General features: G+C 47.3%; 1 long non-coding RNA gene across 1 annotated transcript; it reads right to left on the bottom strand.

Annotated features, from left to right (window-relative positions):
* Window positions 1–9,043: 9,043 nt before the first annotated feature.
* LOC105511812 lies at window positions 9,044–19,484 on the bottom strand. The gene is made up of 4 exons (XR_001001771.1): window positions 19,330–19,484; window positions 15,427–16,191; window positions 12,693–13,102; window positions 9,044–9,232 (listed from the first exon to the last, which is right to left on the bottom strand). It is a non-coding gene; the product is annotated as an uncharacterized LOC105511812 (long non-coding RNA).
* Between the last annotated feature and the right edge of the window lie 48 nt (window positions 19,485–19,532).

Raw genomic sequence — 19,532 nt, 5'->3', positions numbered from 1 at the left:
CTCTACCCACTCATGTTGAACTTCCAGTTCTCTAGGGCACTTTGCTTCCCCCAGGACCAGCATTTTACACAAGCTGTTCCCTCTGCCTAAGATGCTATTTACTACCCAAATTCAATTCCTGCTTGGTCTTTTAAGTCATTTTAGACATTAATTCCACCAGAAAGCCATGCCTGATCCAACCTCCCTCCAGGCTGTGAGGTGCCTCCTCTGAGTTTCCACAATTCCCTGCTTCCTTCCAGCTTGGCATTGATCACACTTCTGTTTTTTGGTGGTGGTTTTTTTTTGTTGTTGTTGTTGTTTGTTTTTGTTTTTGTTTTAGATAGAATTTCGCACTTGCTACCCAGGCTGGATTGCAATGGCGTGATCTTGGCTCACCGCAACCTCTGCCTCCCAGGTTCAAGGGATTCTTCTGCCTTAGCCTCCTGAGTAGCTGGGATTACAGGCATGCACCACCACACCCAGCTAATTTTTGTATTTTTAGTAGAGACTGGGTTTCTGCATGTTGGTCAGGCTGGTCTCAAACTCCCGACCTCAGGTGATCCGTCCACCTCGGCCTCCAGAAGTGCTGGGATTACAGGCATGAGCCACCGCACCTGACCTTGATCACACTTTAAAAATGTCTATGGCCTCCACCAGACTGGGAGCCCCTCAGAGCCGAGGTTGGTCTGTTTATGCACTGATGTTCCCACTTCCCAGTGGCAAGGCTCCTGCTAGCTCCTACACTCTGGGGCAGGGAGCAGGAGCTGGGTGTCAGGAGGCCCAGTTCATTTCCTTTCCTGGACTGCAGTCTCTCATCTGTATGATGAAGACTGAAGGCCCCCGGCTGATCCTCTAAGGACTGGGAGTGAAACTTTGGGGGTAGGGACAGTAGTTGAGCTCCCAGACATGCTTATCAGTCCTCTGTAGGCAACCCCAGATAGACATGAGACTGGGCTCTGCAACAGGCATGATCTGGGCCATTCCAATCAAAGGTCAGTCCTCAGTAGCCAGCTGCAACTGGCCTGGCCCTGGACCCTGCATGCCTATCCCCCTACCCTTTCCTCCCCTGAGACCCAGGAATAAAAAGGATCTTGGCTGTCCATACTTCTGGCGTGGGCTCAGGAACGTGTGTGCAGACATGTGTGTATGTCTATGGCTATGCTTCTGCAAGAACATCTATATGTGTGTATGGGCTTGTGTGAAAACATGTACACACCTGTGCATGAGTCCGTGGGTGCATGTCTCTGCACCAGTGCGTGTGCTCCGCAAGCATAGTCAAGCAAGTATGCCCCTGTGCCCCCATGTGTCTGAGTGTACATGGCTATGGGTGTGACTCTATGCATGTTTATCGGCAGTCATTGAGAGGAGAGAGGAGAGTCAGTCCTCTTCAGCCCTGCCAAATGATGACATCTGGTTCTTTGGGATTCCCCTGACCCTGTTCCCTGCCCTCACACTCCAATGCTCTCACTTGAGTGACCAGCTTCTGGCATCCAGTCTAGAGGGACTCTCTCCTCTTCTCTCATCAATTCAGTACTTTGCAGGGAGATCTAGAATCCTGAAATAACCAGGATGAATCTAAGGGTGGTGAAGGGGACACTGGAATGCTCCACAAGGTTCCCTTTTACCATTCTGTGTACACAATTCTCTTGGCTTTTCTTGCTAACCACTTGACTATGCAACTCTACTGGCTTGCCTGGTACTACTGAAGACACTTTTCCCCATGTGCAGAGAGGATGGTAAATGTCTGGGAATTACATTACCCCATTCTCCCCTCAGGTGACCCTCAGACTAAATGGCGAAAGGCGCCAGCCTTGCTTTCCATTGGAACAAACTCTGGAGCAAAAGCCACCCCCTGGAGCTCCCCTGAGGGATCAGGCTGAGGTTGCACTGAACTTGAGTCACAAGTTTGCTTAGTTTTTCCCCTCCCATGCCCTGCTTCCCCAACTCCCTCTTTAGATTCTCCCACGGGCATTTCCTTCACAAACCAGTAATCTCAAGGTCGGCTTCCAGGGAACCAACTTAAGACAGAGAGGATGAGCCTAGAAACCATGAACTCAGACTATCTTCCTGCACCACCAATGTACAAAGAGGACACTGAGGCTCAGAAAGGGGGTGTCTATTTACAGATGCCCCCTCTTTGCATGCTATACTTGCCCCCTTCATCTCCATCACCCACCTTACCACCACCTCCCCTGCAGGCCCCAGGTCCTCTCTGCAATGCCCTCAATATCCTTGGGTTAGAAAAGTTTCTTGAGCCTGCTTGGATCTCCCAATCCTGGCGGTGCCCCCTCATCTCTCCTTGGAGAGTGAAGCACTCAGGATTGAAAAACAAAACAAAAACAAAACAAAACAAAAAAAACAGAGAGAAAGAAATAGAGTTCTGAAGATGGGGATCAGCAAGGCAAGCATTCCTCTGCCAATGCCCCCTCACTGTCTCCAAGGGGGGACAACTGGGAGGTGAATGGGGTTCAGGTGGTAAGATCTTACTTCGCATTCTCAGATGAGGCCATGTATGGTAGAAAAGGTACTGTTCTGGAAATTGAGAGACCTCGATCCCAACTTCAACTCTCTTATCACCTGACTGAATAACTTTAAAGAAGCCCAACTTTAACTCTCTCCTCACCTGACTAAATAACTTTAAAGAAGTCAACCCTTCAGAGTTGAAACTTCAAGAGTTTGAAGAGACAAAACGTCGGAGTCAATGCTCTGAAGAACTCCATTTCCCCATCTGTGGAACGACAGCAGTGGAACACAGAGAAGCGTAGCATTTCAGAGACGAGATTCCAGCCTCAAATTCACTTCCTAGGCACATGGCAATCTCTTCGAATACACAAATCAGTTACTAGCCCCATCTGTGCCTTAGTTTCCTCATTTGTCAATGGAGATGATCGCAGGACTGACCTCATGGGTTGTTCTGAGGATTAAATGGGATACCACATGTAGAGCCCTTTGCAGGTCCTCAGCACATAGCGAGCTTTGGATAGCTGGTGGCCATTTTTGCCCTTGTCATTCCAGAGTTGTATAACTGGTTTGGTCCTGTGGCCTCACCAACTTGACACAACTCCTATGCTCTGTAAAAGTCAAAGGACATCGCCCAGAGGAGACAAGTTGTGGTGGAAGGGGAGTTTAAAGGGCTTCCATTCTCCCAGTCCCACCTGCCCTGCCTCTAATGCCTTTCCTGGCTTCAGAAAGAAGAAACAGATTCCCCAGGGGCTCCAGGCACACAGCTGGGTGCCCATGTGAGCTAATCTGGGTGGAATGAGTGTGTGGTTCTATCCTTTCAGGTCTGCTGAATAGCACAGCCAAATCCTATTTCCTTTCCATTTAGTGAAGTGGATAGAAATAATGCAGGCATAACCTTTCCCCACTTTCCCTGCCAGCATTCATTCAGAAAGGATTTTGTTGTTGTTACTGATGTTGCTGTTTTTGTTTTATTGTGATTCTTCAGGTTACAATATGTATTTATTTTGTAGTATTTCTTTAAAATTTTTGAAATTATGGTGAAATATAAGGAACGTAAAATTTACCACTGTAACCATTTTTAAGTGTACAGTTCAATGGTGTTAAGCACATTCACATTGTTGGGTAACCATCACCACCATCCATTTCCAGAATGCTCTTCATCTTGTAAAAGCAAAACTCCATTAAACAATAACTCCCCACCCTCTCCAACCCCCTTGTCTTTGCTTTTTTTTTTTTGTTGATCTGTGCAAGAATTGGGTTTTGTAGTATGATCTCTTTAATAAATAGTCACCAGTGGTTTCCTGACCTGGCACTGTACTAGGCCTGGAATGCAGGGGGAGCTTGAGGCTTATCATCAGCTCTGAAGGCTTAGGATTCAGTAAGACTGAAAAAATGGAGGAAATTTTTTTTTCATGTATTCATTCAACAAAATGTTCCTGACCCTATCAGGCCCATGGGACCACGAAACGGCAATGGAAGATACACCCTCTCCCCACCCTGAAGGTACTCATGTCCAAAGCCAGAGTAAAGGAGCTGGTGTGACCAAGGCTATCTGGGCTTCACCTCCCCATGCCTCTCTGCTTAGCCAAATCCTACCCCCACACTAGCAGAGGAAAGTACAAACTGCTATGGAAATGCAGGGGTGCAAACAACCCATTGCATACCCACAGGTGTGCAGGAAGGCTGAGGGTGGAGAAGAGTTGAGAAAGGATTGATCAAAATTAAAAACTTGTATGTTTGAAAGGACACGATCGAGAAATGTTAAAAATAACCCACAAAATGGGATAAAATATTTGTAAAGCATATATCTGATAAGGAACTGGTATCTACAATACATTAAGAAATCTTGCAACTCAAAAATAAAAAGACCACCTAATTAAAAAATGGACAAAGGATCTGAATAGACTCTTCTCCAAAGAAGATACATAAATGCCCAATAAACACATGAAAAAAAATTCTAAACATTGGCCAGGCACAGTGGCTCACATCTGTAATCCCAGCACTCTGGGAGACTGAGGTAGCATATGAGGCCAGGAGTTTGAGACCACCCTGAGCAACAAAGTGAGACCCCCATCCCTACACACACACAAAAAAAGAAGAAAAATTAGCCCAGGGATTGTAGCACATACCTGTAGTCCCAGCTACCCAGGAGGCTAAGGTGGGAGGATCACTTGAGCCCAGGAAGTCGAGGCTGCAGTGAGCCATGATTGTCGCACTGTACTCCAGCCTGGATGACAAAGTGAGACCCTGTCTCTGAAAAAAAAAAAAAAAAAAAATTGCCCAACGTCTTTAAGTCATCAGAGAAATATGAATCAAAACTACAGTGAGACACCACTTCATACCCACTAGAATGGCTAGAATAAAAAAGTCAGGTAATAACAAGTGTCATTGAGGATGTCGAGAAATTAAAACCCTCAAACACTACTGGTGGGAATGTAAAATGGTGCAGGCAATTTGAAAAACAGTCTGGAAGTTCTTCAAAAATTTAAGCATGTGGCCGGATGCAGCGGCTCATGCCTGTAATCCCAGCACTCTGGGAGGCCGAAGCAGGCTGATCATGAGGTCAGGAGATCGAGACAATCCCGGCTAACACAGTGAAACCCATATCTACTAAAAATACAAAAAATTAGCCAGGCATGGTGGTGGATGCTTGTAGTCCCAGCTACTTGGGAGGCTGAGGCAGGAGAATGGTGCGAACCCGGGAGGCGGAGCTTGCAGTGAGCCGAGATCGTGCCACTGCACTCCAGCCTGGGCAACAGAGTGAGACTCCGTCTCAAAAAAAAAAAAAACAATTTAAGCATGAAATTACCATTGGATTCAGCAATTTCACCCCTAGGTTTATCCCCAGAGAAATGAAAACATATTCACACAAAAATTTGTACACACATGTTCATAGCAGCATTAGTCATAAAAGTGAAAAGGAGGAAACCACCTATATGTCCATCAACTGATGAACAGATAAACAAAAGATTTGTTTTGGTTAAGTTGGTGCGAAACTCATTGAAGTTTTTGCCAATAGTATCTCTACAATGGACTAGTATTTGATCGTGAAAAGTAATGAAGTACTGATACAGGGTACAACAAGGATGAACCTTGAAAACATGCTAAGAGAGAAATCAGAAAGAAAAGATCACATTTCACGATTCAGTTTTAACCATTTCAAAGTGTACAATTCAATGGCATTAATTACATTTACAGTGCTGCACAAATACCGTCTAGTTCCAGAATTTTTTAAATCCCTGCAACCATAAACCTCATACCTATTCTCCCTTGCCTCCAGGCCTTGGCAACTACAGAGTTTTTGGTGTGTTTTTGTTTTGCTTTTTTGAGATGGTGAAATGTTCTAAAATTGACTGTGGTGACACTTGCACAACTCTGTAAACATACTGAAATCCATTGAATTGTACACTTTAAATTGGTAAATTGTGTGATATATGCATTAAATCTCAATAAAGTTGTTACAAAAAAAAAAAGAAATAAACAAACATAGAGAAGAATCCTCTGACATCCCAGTCTTTCCCCTCAGCACAAGTTAGCAGTGGTCAACCACTAGAAAAATTTGCAAACACGGTAACATCAAAACCCAAACCTAGCTCACCACCACATGTCTCTTTTTCTCTTAGAAATATACATGATATTTGAAATTCCAACAAAAAACAGGTGATACACACACAAAAATATCCATTATCAAGAAATAAAACATACAGAAGAACCAGACTGAAAGAGGAGTGAAACCATAAGATGTTGGGGCCTGTAATGCCAGCACTTTGGGAGGCTGAGGCAGGTGGATCACCTGAGGTCAGGAGTTCGAGACCAGCCTGACCAACATGGTGAAACCGCGACACTACTAAAAATACAAAATTAGCCAGGCATGGTGGTGCATGCATGTAATCCCAGCACTTGGGAGGCTGAGGCAGAATAGCTTGAACCCAGGAGGTGGAGGTTGCAGTGAGCCAAGATCGCACCATTTCACTCCAGCTTGGGCAACAAGAGCAAAACTCCGTCTCAAAAAAAAAAAAAATGTTAGAAGTGTAAGACAGAGGTTTAAAAATAACTATGATTAATAAGTGAAAGGATCCAATGGAAAAGACAGACAACCTGAATGAACAGATGGAGAATTTTAGCAGAGAGATGAAAACTATACTTTTTAAAAAGAGTCAAATGAAGTGCTAGAAATAAAAAACAACATATCAAAGATCAAGTAGTTCTTCGATGTGCTCAGCAACACAGAGATAAAAAAGTATGTGTATTGGACACAGAGAGGGGAACAACACACACCAGAGCCTGTTGGGGAGTGGGAGATGAGGGGAAGGAAGTTAGAGGACGGGGAGGGAAGTTAGAGGACAGGTCAATAGGTGCAGCAAACCACCATGGCACACATGTACCTATGTAACACACCTGTATATTCTGCACATGTATCCCGCTTTTTGTTTTGTTTTGTTTTCTAGAAAAAATTTTTTAAAAAAAAGCAAAACATAAAGGTATGTATGGGTTGGGGGGACGTGGCAGGAAACAGAGTATCTAAGACCTGCAGAACAATATCAGTCTAAATATGTGTGTAATTGGAGTTCTAGAAGGAAAGAAGAGAGAAAGTTCACAGAGACAATGGCCGAGAATTTTCCAAATTTAATAAAAGACAATAAATCACAGATCCAAGAATTCCAGAGAGCCCCAAGCAGGATAAATACAAAATATATACCCACCTAGATACAAAAAACACCAAACAACAAAATCAAAAGTAAATATTAAAGATAACCAAAGAAAAAATGAAATACTACATACAAAAGAACAAAGTTAATATTTACTGCAGATTCTTGTCAAGAGTTTTTGCAAGGCAGGACACAACGGAGTGACATCTTCACTAAAGGGAAAAAGCTGTCATCTCAGATTTCTACTCCTGGGGAAAATGTCATTCCAAAATGAAGTTAAAATAAAGACTTTTAAGACAAAGGTTAAGAGAATTAATTGCCAGCAGACTCGCACAACCAGAAATGTTAAAGGAAATTCTTCAGGTATAATACCAGATGAAAATCAGATTTACACAAAGAGATAAAGAGTGCTGGGAATTGAAAAGAAAACAAAGGTCAGGCGTGGTGGCTCACGCCTGTAATCCTAGCACGTTCGGAGGAGGCAGAGGCTGGCGGATCCCCTGAGGTCAGGAATTTGAGACAAGCCTGGCCAACAGGGCGAAACCCCTTCTCTACTAAAAATACAAAAAAATTAGCTGGGTGTGGTGGCACATGCCTGTAATCCCAGCTACTTGGGAGGCTGAGGCAGGACAACTGCTTGAACCCGGGAGGCAGAGGTTGCAGGGAGCCAAGATTGCGCCACTGCAATCCAGCATGGGCGACAGAGCGAGACTCCCTCCAAAAAAAAATTAATTAATTAATTAATAATAAAAATAAAAATAATAAAAAAGGATTGGAATCGATAATCTAAACTTAAGAAAAAGGGCAAAATATCAAAATATAGCCAAAGCAAATGGAAGGCATAAAGATAAAAGCAGAAGTAAATGAAATTGAAAGCAGATACATACAGAAAATCATTGAAACCAAAGGGTTTTATTGAAATAAATAAAATGGATAAATTTCTAGTCAGATGGGCCAAAAAAAAAAGAGTAAAGACACAAATTACCAATATCAGGAATGAAAAAGATATCACTAAAGTTCCTACAGATATTAAAAGAATAACGAGTGACTATTATGAACAACTTTATGCGAATGTATTTGATATCTTATGAAATGTTCTAATGGAGGCCTCAGAAGCGGCCAAGTCATTTCTTCCACATCTGTGCTTGGTCTAATTGTGAGGCTTGGGACAGCCATGACGGGAAGGGCCACACAGTGTTTAAACTGCTGTGGGGATCAAGCCTCCAGCCCCAAGTGGATGGGGATAGCCTGGCAGAGGCCACACTGTGGTAACTGACCAGGTTCAAAATCTCAAGTTTATCTCAGGTCTGAGCCTGTTTCTCAACATCAGGTACACAAGAAATGGTGGCCATGGACTTAATTCTGGAGATTGCCCAATGGCAGTGTTGGAAAACCCCCACATTTAGGCTTTTCTTTCTGTCCAAGCCACGCTGGACGCCATCTGACACAGGGTTCTCTCTCTCTGTCTTTCTCTCTCTCCCCATCACCCCACCACTCCACCCCCTTTTCCATTCAGGCTCAGGTAAATAGAATAAGAACAAGTAAGGGCTTTGATATCAAAATAACCAAGATTCAAGTCCCTGCTTTCCTCTAACTAGCTACCACTTCTCTAAGCCTCAGTTTACTCATTTACTTTTTAATGTTGCGATCTCACACCTCCAAGATTGCTGTAGAGGTTAAATAACAAGATGCATGTATACTGTTAAGAACAAGGTTAGGGCTAAGTTCCTATCAGTCTCTGGTCTCTTCCCAACTCCAATGCAGATTACTCCCTCCTCTTAGTTTGACCTTGAACTTCAGAAGCTCCAGGAAGCCAGGGACTAGGTCTGTTTTCTTCTCACCATTGTATCTGTAATACCTGCACAGGTTTTGCAAGGCAAAGAGCATGTATATAATAACTGCGTTAAATGAACGAGTGAATGAATAAATGGATGAATGAATGACAACAGTCATTCTAGGTACCATGAGATTTAATACTGGATGCCACAATGTATTTTCCCAGTTCCCAGAGTGCACATGATTGCAGAGGTAGGAATGGACAATAAGATGGATAAGATCCAGTCTTTACCCTTGAGGAGCCCATAAATGTTTTCTGATGACTTCTTTGTGCCAGGTCTGCTCAGAATCAGCTTTGTCCCTGCCTACAGTCAGGTGGAGGGGGAGGAATGTAGACAGATACATTATTTGGAAGTGGCTCACGCCTCTAATCCCAGCATTCTGGGAGGCTGAGGCGGGCAGATAACTTGAGGTCAAGAGTTCGAGCCCAGCCTGGCCAACATGGTGAAACCCCGTCTGTATTAAAAAAATAAAAATAGTCAGGTGTCCCAGTTACTCGGGAGGCTGAGGCACGAGAATCACTTGAACCCAGGAGGCAGAGGTGCAGTGAATCGAGATTGCGCCACTGCACTCCAGCCTGGGCAACAGAGCAAGACTCCATCTCATATATATATATATATATATATATATGAAACAAACTGTTTGCTTCTCCAAAATGTGGCTTCTTCAAGCTGTGAGCTTCTAGTAGAAGAGTCCTTCTACTCCCAAATTTCCAGCCCAAACCCCAATGTTAAAGTTTTTGTTTGTCTGTGTGCAGCAAGCAGCAGAAGTGTTAAAGTTTAAGTGAAAGTTTGAAAAAGGGGTATGTATGTGTGATTGTAAAGAAGGTTTCTTGGAGGAAGATGCATCAAGACAGGACAGATGGGCAGGGTGTGAAAAAGGGGGAGCTTGAGGAAGGGCTTGAGTTCAAGAGCACAGTGTGGGCAGGGACCCAGAGGTGGAAAAGCACGTTCAGGGGCACGGCAAGTGACCTGATGGGCCTAGGGAGCTGGACCCACATCAGAGCATGGCGGTGGGAGAGGACTGAAGGCGGTTGGAGAGAGTGGCAGGAATAGGATCATGTGAGGCCTTGAATGCCAAGTTAAGGAGCTGGGGCCTCATCCTAAGAGCTATGGGGAGCCATAAGAAACAATGGGTTGGTTTCTGTGTTCCAAAGCTCATTCTGGGAATCTGGAGACAGGGAACCAGTGAAGAGGGTAGCATAGCTGTCTATGCAAGGTGGCATGGCCCAAGGCAGAAGAGAGAGGCAGAGAACTGTTTCCTGGTTCCTGGGGGTGTAGGTATCAGTGTGAATGTTTTTATATGCGTCCATGAGCACAAGCAATCTTTCTCAGAGGGTCAGCCTAAAAAAAAAACCCAGCCCTATTCAGTTTCATGACCCAGCATACCCAGCAGCCTGGGGGAGGCCAAAGTTACCAAAGCAAGAGACAGAGACATTCAGTCAAAGCCTGACTTTACAGTTCTTCCTCATCAACACCATCCTGCAGATTCACATTCTTCTACAGGCTTTCAGGGTGTTTTAATCCCAGCTATCTCATCCAAAATATTTGCTTTTCCGCTTTTCTTTGTGTTTCCTGTATGCCTCATGTCAGCATCCTTGTTCAGGTCACTTATTAAAAAAAAAAAAATCCATAAGGCCAGGCTGAGGTGGAGCCTGGAGTGACCAGGAAACCTCACTCTAGAATGAACTCCTACCTGAGGCAGCTCCTCCTCCCTAACAGGGCCCACACTGACCTGCTGGTCACCTCCCTGCTCAGGACTCTTCTGATACCATAGACCTAGTCCTAGGCCAGTTTGGGAATCTAGAGAGGCCATTGGAAAGAAAACTGATACGTGGATACCACTCCTCCTCGGTGACTCAATCGTAACTCCTGATAACTCAGGGTTTTGTTTGTTTGTTTGTTTTTTCTCTTGAGGGCCAGAGAACATCCTTTCTAGAATGCAGTTTATACAATTGACCTCAGAATAAGGCCAGGATTTTGCAGCTATTATAGAGCATGGTCTCTGGAGGCACACGATCTCAGCTTAAATCCTGTCTCTGCTACTTCCTAAGCTATTTGACCTTGGGCAATTTTTAAAAACTCTTTGTGTCTCAATTTCTCCATCTGAAAAACGGACTCATATAGTATCTACTCCAAAGGGTTGTTGTGAGGCTTAACTAAATCCACCCATGTATAGTAACTGGCAGACAGCAAATACTCACTGAAGTTTAACACCTGTTACTGCCTGCTGTAATTCATGAAAACTGTTGCGTCTCCTTTTGGAAAAATCAGGATGGCACTAACCCACCTCCGGTCTCCCAACGCTTCTCCAGCTGAACAGCAATTCCTAGAGATCACAGATTTCTGTAATCTGCAGGTTCTCTGAGATGCAGTTGGAGCAATTTAATACAGCAGAGCAGTCCCATGCTCCACTGTAGTCTCACTGCAAAGCAGTTCAGCAGCAGTTCTCAAAATGTGGGCTTCAAACTAGCAGTATCAGCATGTCCTGGGAACTTGTCAGAAATGCACATTCTCAGCCTCACTCCAGAACCTACTGAATCAGAAACTCTGGGGGTGGAACCCAGAAAACTATATTTTAACCAGCCCTCTGCTAATGTTTGAAAACTGCCAAAACATAGTATAGCACAGTGGTTTATTTAGATAGATATGACGCAGTTCATTGCCCGCTCCTTCTCCACAAAGGGTTCCTGATTCCCCCAGAACCCTCTTTTACTGACATCTCTAACTTCCTCCCTGTATTACTGTTGTCCGTGCTCAAAAGTGCTCAATCCTCCCTGGATTGCAGGTTCCCTGAGAGCAGTGTTGGGTCTTACTCATCTCTGCACTGGGCAGCCCAGGGCCTGCCCACAGGGGCCTTTGCTTAGGAAAGACGTGCTAAGTCAAGCATGCGACATTTCCAGTTTCCTCTGACTAAGGCTACTATTGCTGAGCCTCTGTTCCTTCCAGGACCCTTGCTCAAACAGCATTTTCCTTTGTGAATTGTGGTAACCTCCTATGCTAAGATGCCTGGTTTTTTGTCATTTCTAGTGTCCTCCAGTTCCACTGCCTTCTCAGGCATTTTACTCTTCTCTCTCCTTTTATGTTTGTTCAAAGCCCTTTGGGGAAGGTGTCAGAGCTCCAGGCAAACCTGTCCTCCTAATCCTTATTTTCAATCATAATACTTCTACTGGTAACAATAGTATATGCCAGGCCCTGTCAAGTAGTATATGCCAGGCCCTGTCCTGGGCATTTTTCATTCATTCATTCATTCACTTAGAGACAGGGTGTTGCTCTGTTGTCCAGGCTGCAGTGCAGTGACACGATCATAGCTCACTGCGGCCTCTAACTCCTGGACTCAAGCAATCCTCCCCTCCCCCTGCCTCAACTGGGACTACAGACACATGCCACCATGCCTAGGTAATTTTTTTTTTTTTGGTAGTGATGGGGTCTCTCTGTCTTGCCCAGGCTGGTCTTCAACTCCTGGGCTCAATTGATCCTCATGCCTCAGCCTCCCAAAGTACTGAGATTACAGGCAAGAGCCACCATGCCCATATGGCACTTTACATTTGTTATTTTAGTCTTTACAACAACCCTAGGAGGAAGATACTTATTCCCATTTGGATGGAGTACAGGGAAACTGAGGCTCAAACACAGCAAGTGACATTAACATGTGGCAAGGTGGGGGCTTATTCATCTGGGGGCAAGTCAGGGTCTGGGTGGATGGACCAGGAGAAGTGCCTTGTCTAGGCATATGTATTCATATAAAAATGATCCACCAACAAACCTGTCCAGTGCCCTTGCTCAGGAAGATGGGTCTGACCAGGTCCCAGCCCACCAGGGTGCCTTTCCACAGTGTGCAGGGGACATCCGCCTGAATGCCCATTTTCAGTGCATCCCCCAGCCCAGCACTTGCTATTCCGTGCAGCGGGAGTTTGAAACTGTGCTCCACAGAGCCCTGGAGATAGGGTGTGTGGGCTGGGCAAGTCAAAGACAGACCCGGAGGAACTGTGGGACCACCCCAGCAGCCTGTCATCCCTGTCACTTCTTGGGCTCTCAAGGCTGTATTTGAAGAAATGGTTTCGGCCCAGTGTGGGGGTACGCGCCTGTAATCCCAGCACTTTGGGAGGCCGAGGCAGGCAGATCACGAGGTCAGGAGATCGAGACCATCCTGGCTAACATGGCGAAATCCTGTCTCTACTAAAAATACAAAAAAAAAATTAGCCAGGCGTGGTGGTAGTCCCAGCTACTTGGGAGGCTGAGGCAGGAGAATGGCGTGAACCCGGGAGGCGGAGCTTGTAGTGAGCCGAGGTTGCGCCACCGCACTCCAGCCTGGGAGACAGAGCAAGACTCTGTCTCAAAAAAAAAAAAAAAGAAGGAAGAAATTGTTTCACTGCTTTTAAAAAGCTAGAAACTACTGCTGAATGATAATTGTCATTTTAGGTGTCTGTTTCTTCCCCCAGAATGCCTCTGGGGAGCAAGAACTGTACCCACAGCACCCAGCACAAGGATGGGGGGTCTCAGGAAAGGTCGGCCAGATAGAAGGGCAGATGAGAAATGAATGTACTGAGAGCTCTCTGTGTAATATCCCCTCCCCCACCCCCACCCCACCCCCAATTCCTGTAGGGAAAAGGCCTTGAGAGAGTTGAGTAAGAAACGAGCGGGTAGAATGATGCAAGGGGAGCTGTCTGTACACATTGCAACAGAACTTTCTAAAACAAGGCTGGGGCTGCTCCCAAGGGTCTCAGCCCCGCCCTATTCCTCTACTGTCATCCAGACCTGTCACACAAGATAGGGCCAAAGGCCATTACCAAGCCCTGCTAAGGCCTGACCTTAGAGCTAGCTGGCAGGTCAATGCTCTTGGGTTCTGGGTTGAAACCTGGAGGCATCTTCAATCACCCACTTCCTAACTTTCAGCCCTACATCTACGCCATCAAGTCCTAGAGACTCCAAAGCTTCAGCATCTATCAAAACCACCCTTGCTTCTCCTTTGCCTTGCCACCCCTTCAGTTCAGGCTGTGTCATCATTTTCTCTCTCCTTCCTCTCACCTGCCTCCCTCCCTTCCATCCAATATCACCCAGGTCCCCCCTGTAGGCCAGGTCCAGTGTTGGGTCCTGGGACACAGAGAGGACTCTAATTCTACTTGGTCCTCAAGGAGCCTCTCCAGGAAGAATCAGCTGTATAAACATTAAGAGTTTCATGTGTTCTGAAAGAGGGAAGCTGGAAGTCTGATGCCAGCACAGAGGTGGGGAGGGTCATTGTAGGGCCACGCGCTGTCCACCTTCCATTACGCCCAGCCCCACTCTCCACCTTTCTCCACCCGCACTCTCCTTGGATATTCTGTGTGGCATCTGTAGGCTGCCTTACCCTCTGGGCAATTAGAAGTTCTGCCAGACCAGGCGTGGTGGTGCCTGTAATCCCAGCACTTTGGGAGGCCGAGGTGGGTGGATCACCTGAAGTCAGGAGTTCGAGACCAACCTGGCCAACATGGGGAAAACCCATCTCTACTAAAATTACAAAAATTAGCTGGGTGTGGTATGCGCTTATAGTCCCACCTACTCAGGAGGCTGAGGTAGGAGAATCGCTTGAACCCAGGAGGTGGAGGTGGCAGTGAGCTGAGATCGCGCCACTGTACTCCAGCCTGGGTAACAGAGCAAGACTCCGTCTCAAAAAAAAAAAAAAAAAGTTCTGGCAGAAGACAAGGACCTGAGTTGGAGACAACCCAGGTCACTGTGGGTTGTGTGTGCCCCTTCAGCAAAGGCCACAGCTTCCATGTGGCAGCCCTCTCCACTCAGCCCCTACTGTACCTACGGTGTTCTCCTCTTAGTCCTTCAGGCCAGACTCCCTATGAGGTGACTAGTCCTGGGCTACTGCCATCCCTTGAGTTTTCTCTATAGTCTGCTTAGGTCTTTGCAAACAGCTTTTGTATTAAACTGTCCTCAAATTACCCAATTTGGGTGGGCTGTTTCCCACAGGGACACTGACTAATATAAGGCAGACGTAGTCAGGAAGGGTGCCATGGAGGTGACAGTTAAAGATGTGCTTGCCTGGACAATGATCTTTCTAAAGCATAAAACTCCTGCTAAAAACCTCTATGGCTTCCCATTGCCCTGAGAATAAAGTCCAGACTCTGTAGCGTGCCACCCAAGACTATATACCATCAGACCCCTGACCACAAAGTAGCATGTGGGGAAGTCACCAGGACAAGGGACAGTAGGGAGCTTGGAAATGGGAGGCAAAGACTTCCAAGAGGGGTGCATCCATGCCACACAGCTGCTCTGGCTGGCAAATTCCTGAGAGTAAGGAGGCGGGTGAGTTTCTAGGCTAGAGGGCTATGCCGGGCTGCCTCTGCTTGCCAGAACCCTGCCTGCCCACACTCCAAGTGAGTTGAGCACTGAAAGGAGTTTAACCCCAGTGGGCCCTAGCCTTAGGGCATGAGAACTGGTTACATCCCAACCCTATTTGGCAAGCTGTTGGATTTCCTGAGCTTTCATTTTGCCAACTGCAAAATGGGACTAACCTCCCAGGGCTGTGGGGGAAGTGTAAAGGAGGCAATGGATGGGAATTTGCTTTCATCCAGTAGTTCTGCTGTTACAGATGCTCCCTCATCCAGCCTTGGGAGGCAAGAAAAGCGTACAGGTTTGAGGCTCCAGAAGACTTTGTGTGAATCCCAGCTTTACTACTTACTCCCTATGTGATCCAGGACAGGTCACTTCACTTCCCTGCACCCTATGTGCAAAGGGGTGGGGGTGATCACCCCTTGTGTGGTGGCCGTGACGACTGGGCAAGCTCACACAAGCTGGGGCCTAGCACAGAGAGGGAGCTTGGTACATGTTTGTTTCTGTCTTTCTACCTGTGCCTCTCTTAGGGCAAGTGTCCTGTCTACCTTATAGGCTGGTCACTTACTCTCCTCATGTGTGCAACAGAGGCACTAAGACTGCCATCACTGAAACGTATCTCAGAGGTGCATGTGTCAAGCCTCTCACAAACTACAAAGCTGCGTGTGGAATCCCCAGTGGCAGTACAACACTGGTGACTGAAGTGGGTGGAGGATGAGCCATCCTTGTGGATGCCCCTCTGCTCACACCTCTCCTTTGGTCCACCCCCTAACAGGATGAAGTCCAAGCTTCTTGGTGGGACCACAAAGCCCACCCTGGTCAAGCCCTTCTTGGAGGCATGACTTGACCAATCTCTGATTTGCCCAATATACCCATGGCTTGAGAGATGATGAAGGAAAGGTAATCAGGTCCTAGAACACATTCTCACAGCTGTCCTGCTCACACACCTGCAGGAAGAGCAGGGCTGGTCCTTATAGGAGTCTAGGGATGTCAGGAAGCATGGGAGGGGGCCAGGAGAAGTCAGACGGGTGTGAGCCCCCCTTGCCCCACCTCACACAGGGGAAACAGTCCCAGGACACAGGAAGCTGCCTTTCCGGGCTACTCTAAGTTTGGGTCTGTTTTTCCTTCCAAATCCAACTTGGACCAAGCTGTTGAAGCAGTACCCATGGGCATGGTGACTGGAGGCCAAGGGGAAGGAGTGTTCTAGAAGCTGGGATGCCAGGGGCTGCTTGCTCTGTGAGGTGGCACAGAAGTAAGCAATTCTGACTGTCAGCCCTTGGACTCAGGTCTGCATCCTCTCACAGATGTTCCCACATGAGAAGGGCCCAAGCTGGGGACCAGATGTTATGGCCCTATTTCCCAAGCACCCACCTCCACACCACCAACCCAGCTTTCTAACCCACCAATCCAATCAAGGTGCATCTCTGCTCACACCCCTCCTTTGGTCCATCCCTCCACAGGATGAAGTCCAAGCTTCCTGGCGGGACCCACAGAGCCGTTCAGATCTGGGCCCTGTCAACTTCTCCAGCCTCATTTCCTACCACTCTTCTGCCTGTATCTTTCTTCCAGCCACACCAGGGTGCTCACAGTTCCCACCTCCAGGCCTTTGCCCATGCTGTACCCTCTGCCTGATACCTTTCCCTTTCCCCCCGCCTCACAGAATCAGACTTCTCATCTCAAGTCCGCAGCAATATCACTTCCTGACCTTCCCAATTTACCATTCCCTCCACTTCCTCTGTGACTCTACTATCTTTATTCAGGGGGCAATCCACCTTAGACTAAGCATCTATGCTGAGCTAGACCCACACTGGGACATAGAGTGATGAGGCTCCTGCCCTTGGGAAACTCCTGGCCCTGTGGAGAGGCAGGCAGACAGTGACAGCACAGGGGCAAAGGCCAAACTTGGCATAGCCTTCCTTGTTATCCTGTGCCACAGCCTGGCTGTCTTGGGATCAGTGGCTTTAGGACACCATCTCTTGACTGGGTCTCCTCGAAGCCAGAGGCTAAGTTCGATTACTCTCTGTGTCCTAACCAGGGCCGGGCCCAGAGAAGGTGCATAGCAAAAATGTGCTGAAGTAGATCTGAATGTTGGGATCTGAATGTTTCAAATAGGCCTTGGTAACCCCAAGTCTTGCCATTTAAGACAACGATCTCTTACATTACAGCACAGTGATAACACTCTTTTACATGCTGTAATTTCACTTTATCCTCAAATACTCAAGTGAAGTCAGCAAAACAGAAACTGTCACCTCCATTTCATAATGCAGAATCTGAAACCTAGACAAGATAGTGATACTGACTTGCCCAAGATGAGTGAGTGGGCCATGAGTTCCAGCCCAGGCCTCCTCCACAGGAGACCCTTCCAGAGCAGAAACAAGCCACAGACTGACCTGGGATCTTCCAGGACAGCAGGTATCTTGCCTCCAAGAGCACTATCTCTGAGGAGAGGATGCCAGGATTTATTGGCACCTTCAGTATCCTCCTGGCTTCACTCCTCTTTGCCCAAAAATAAACCACACCTGTTTCTACCTCCCAGCCTTTCCACATACCAGTCCCCATGTCTCCCCCATCCCCCACACATGGCATGCCACTAGCCTACTCTCAGTTGCCTAAAAGACACTAAGATCTTCTCAGCCTCACAGCCTCACATGCTGGGAGCTCTGCCTGGGATGCTTTTCTTTCTACTCTTAGCCAATTCGGGCCTTGGGGCCCAGTGACATGGTTGAGAGATTTACCCATGGCCTTGAGAGGGCTGAACAAATGGAAGCTCTCCAGGTTGCACCAGAGGCATCTATTACCTGCTGCCCTGTGCCTGTAACTTCTGTCATTCTCCCCTCCCACTGTGAGAAAATGATAAAGACCACAAAGGCAGGGACTTCCTCTCCTCTTATGCTGGGACCCCACAGCTAGCTTGCTCCAGCTATGCCTAAGAAATCTGTCTTATCACTGATGTGCTTGTTGTCCCCACTCATTCCCTGAGCCTCTCATCCAACAAGTCACTCCACCACATTCTGGTGGATCTTGTTTCCTAAGCTCTTCTCTAGATCAGGCCTTCCCTCCATTCCCTCTACCACTGCCATGCCTTGAGGCTCATCCTCTCTCACATGGATCCCCCCCACAGCCTCCCCACTGCCCTCCTGGCCTACAGCCTCTCCTGTCCATTTCCCATACTATGGCTAAGGACTCTTAAAACCCACCTGACCAGTCATTTCACTACTAAAGCTCTCCCAAGACCCGGCTCCCCTCCTGATGTCTCAAGAGTGGCATTTCCAAGCCTCTCTCAGTTCAATCACCCGCGCCTCTCACTTCAGCCTCATTTTCCACAGTTGCCTGGGCTCCAGCCACTCCAGGGCCCCAAACACGCTGGCTTTTCTAACACTTTATGCCTGTCTTTCTGTTTGCCCTCACATCCTCCATCTGCAAAATTCCTACTCATTAATGGGCAAACAATTCTGGAATGCTTTCTATGTGCTAGACACTACCTAGGCTCTTTTTGTACCTTATCTCGTTTACTTCTCAAAGTACCTCACAAAATAATAATTATTATTCCCATTTTACAGAAATGGAAACTGAGGCTCAAGAGAGGTAGGGCAAGAACTGGGCTCCTAGTCTGTCTGATTCCAAACCTGCTGTGCACCAACCTCTCTGGGAAGTGCACTAGTCCCCCACTCCCCCAGCCCAGGGCAGAGTCTTCTCTCCTCTATGGTTCCATAGCCCCCTGGTTTCTCACTTGTCCTGGCCACTGTCACCAGTGACTGTGTGAGGCTGTCTCTGCTGCCCTCCAACGTGGGTATCCCAAGGGCAGAACCTGGGCTGATCTGGCTGGGTCCCCAGCACTCAGCAGGGTATAGGGGTTCTGTGAGGTTTCTTAATAAAGAGATGGAAAGCCAGAAGCAGTTTGGGTGGTTGAGATACCCAGCCCTAAACTAATTAATCCCGACACCAGCGACCAAAAGCGGAACCTTCGCATCTTTGCTGCCAAAGTACAGCCCCGCCCAGAGGAAAGGCTCGACCACCTGCAAATCCTCGGCCTGCACCGCACGTGCTTGGTTTTCCCCGCCCAGGTACTGGCCGCCGGGCCGTACCAATCTCCGCGGGGGAGAGCCCGGGCAGACTGAGGGAGTGGGAGAAATAACCGGGCGCGCCCCTTGGAATGAGGGCTCAGAGTTTCTCTCCTCTCACGCATTCCCCGGATCCACGCTGAACAGCCTGATGGCCCGCCCCGGGCCCGCGCCGAGCCGAGCCGAGCCTCAGGTGCTGTTCCCCCCACAAGCAAGTGGCGCGGGCG

The sequence above is a fragment of the Colobus angolensis genome, unplaced genomic scaffold (genome assembly GCF_000951035.1).
Source record: "Colobus angolensis palliatus isolate OR3802 unplaced genomic scaffold, Cang.pa_1.0 Scaffold205, whole genome shotgun sequence".
NCBI lineage: Eukaryota > Metazoa > Chordata > Mammalia > Primates > Cercopithecidae > Colobus > Colobus angolensis.
This window is presented reverse-complemented; position numbering and strand designations above follow the sequence as displayed.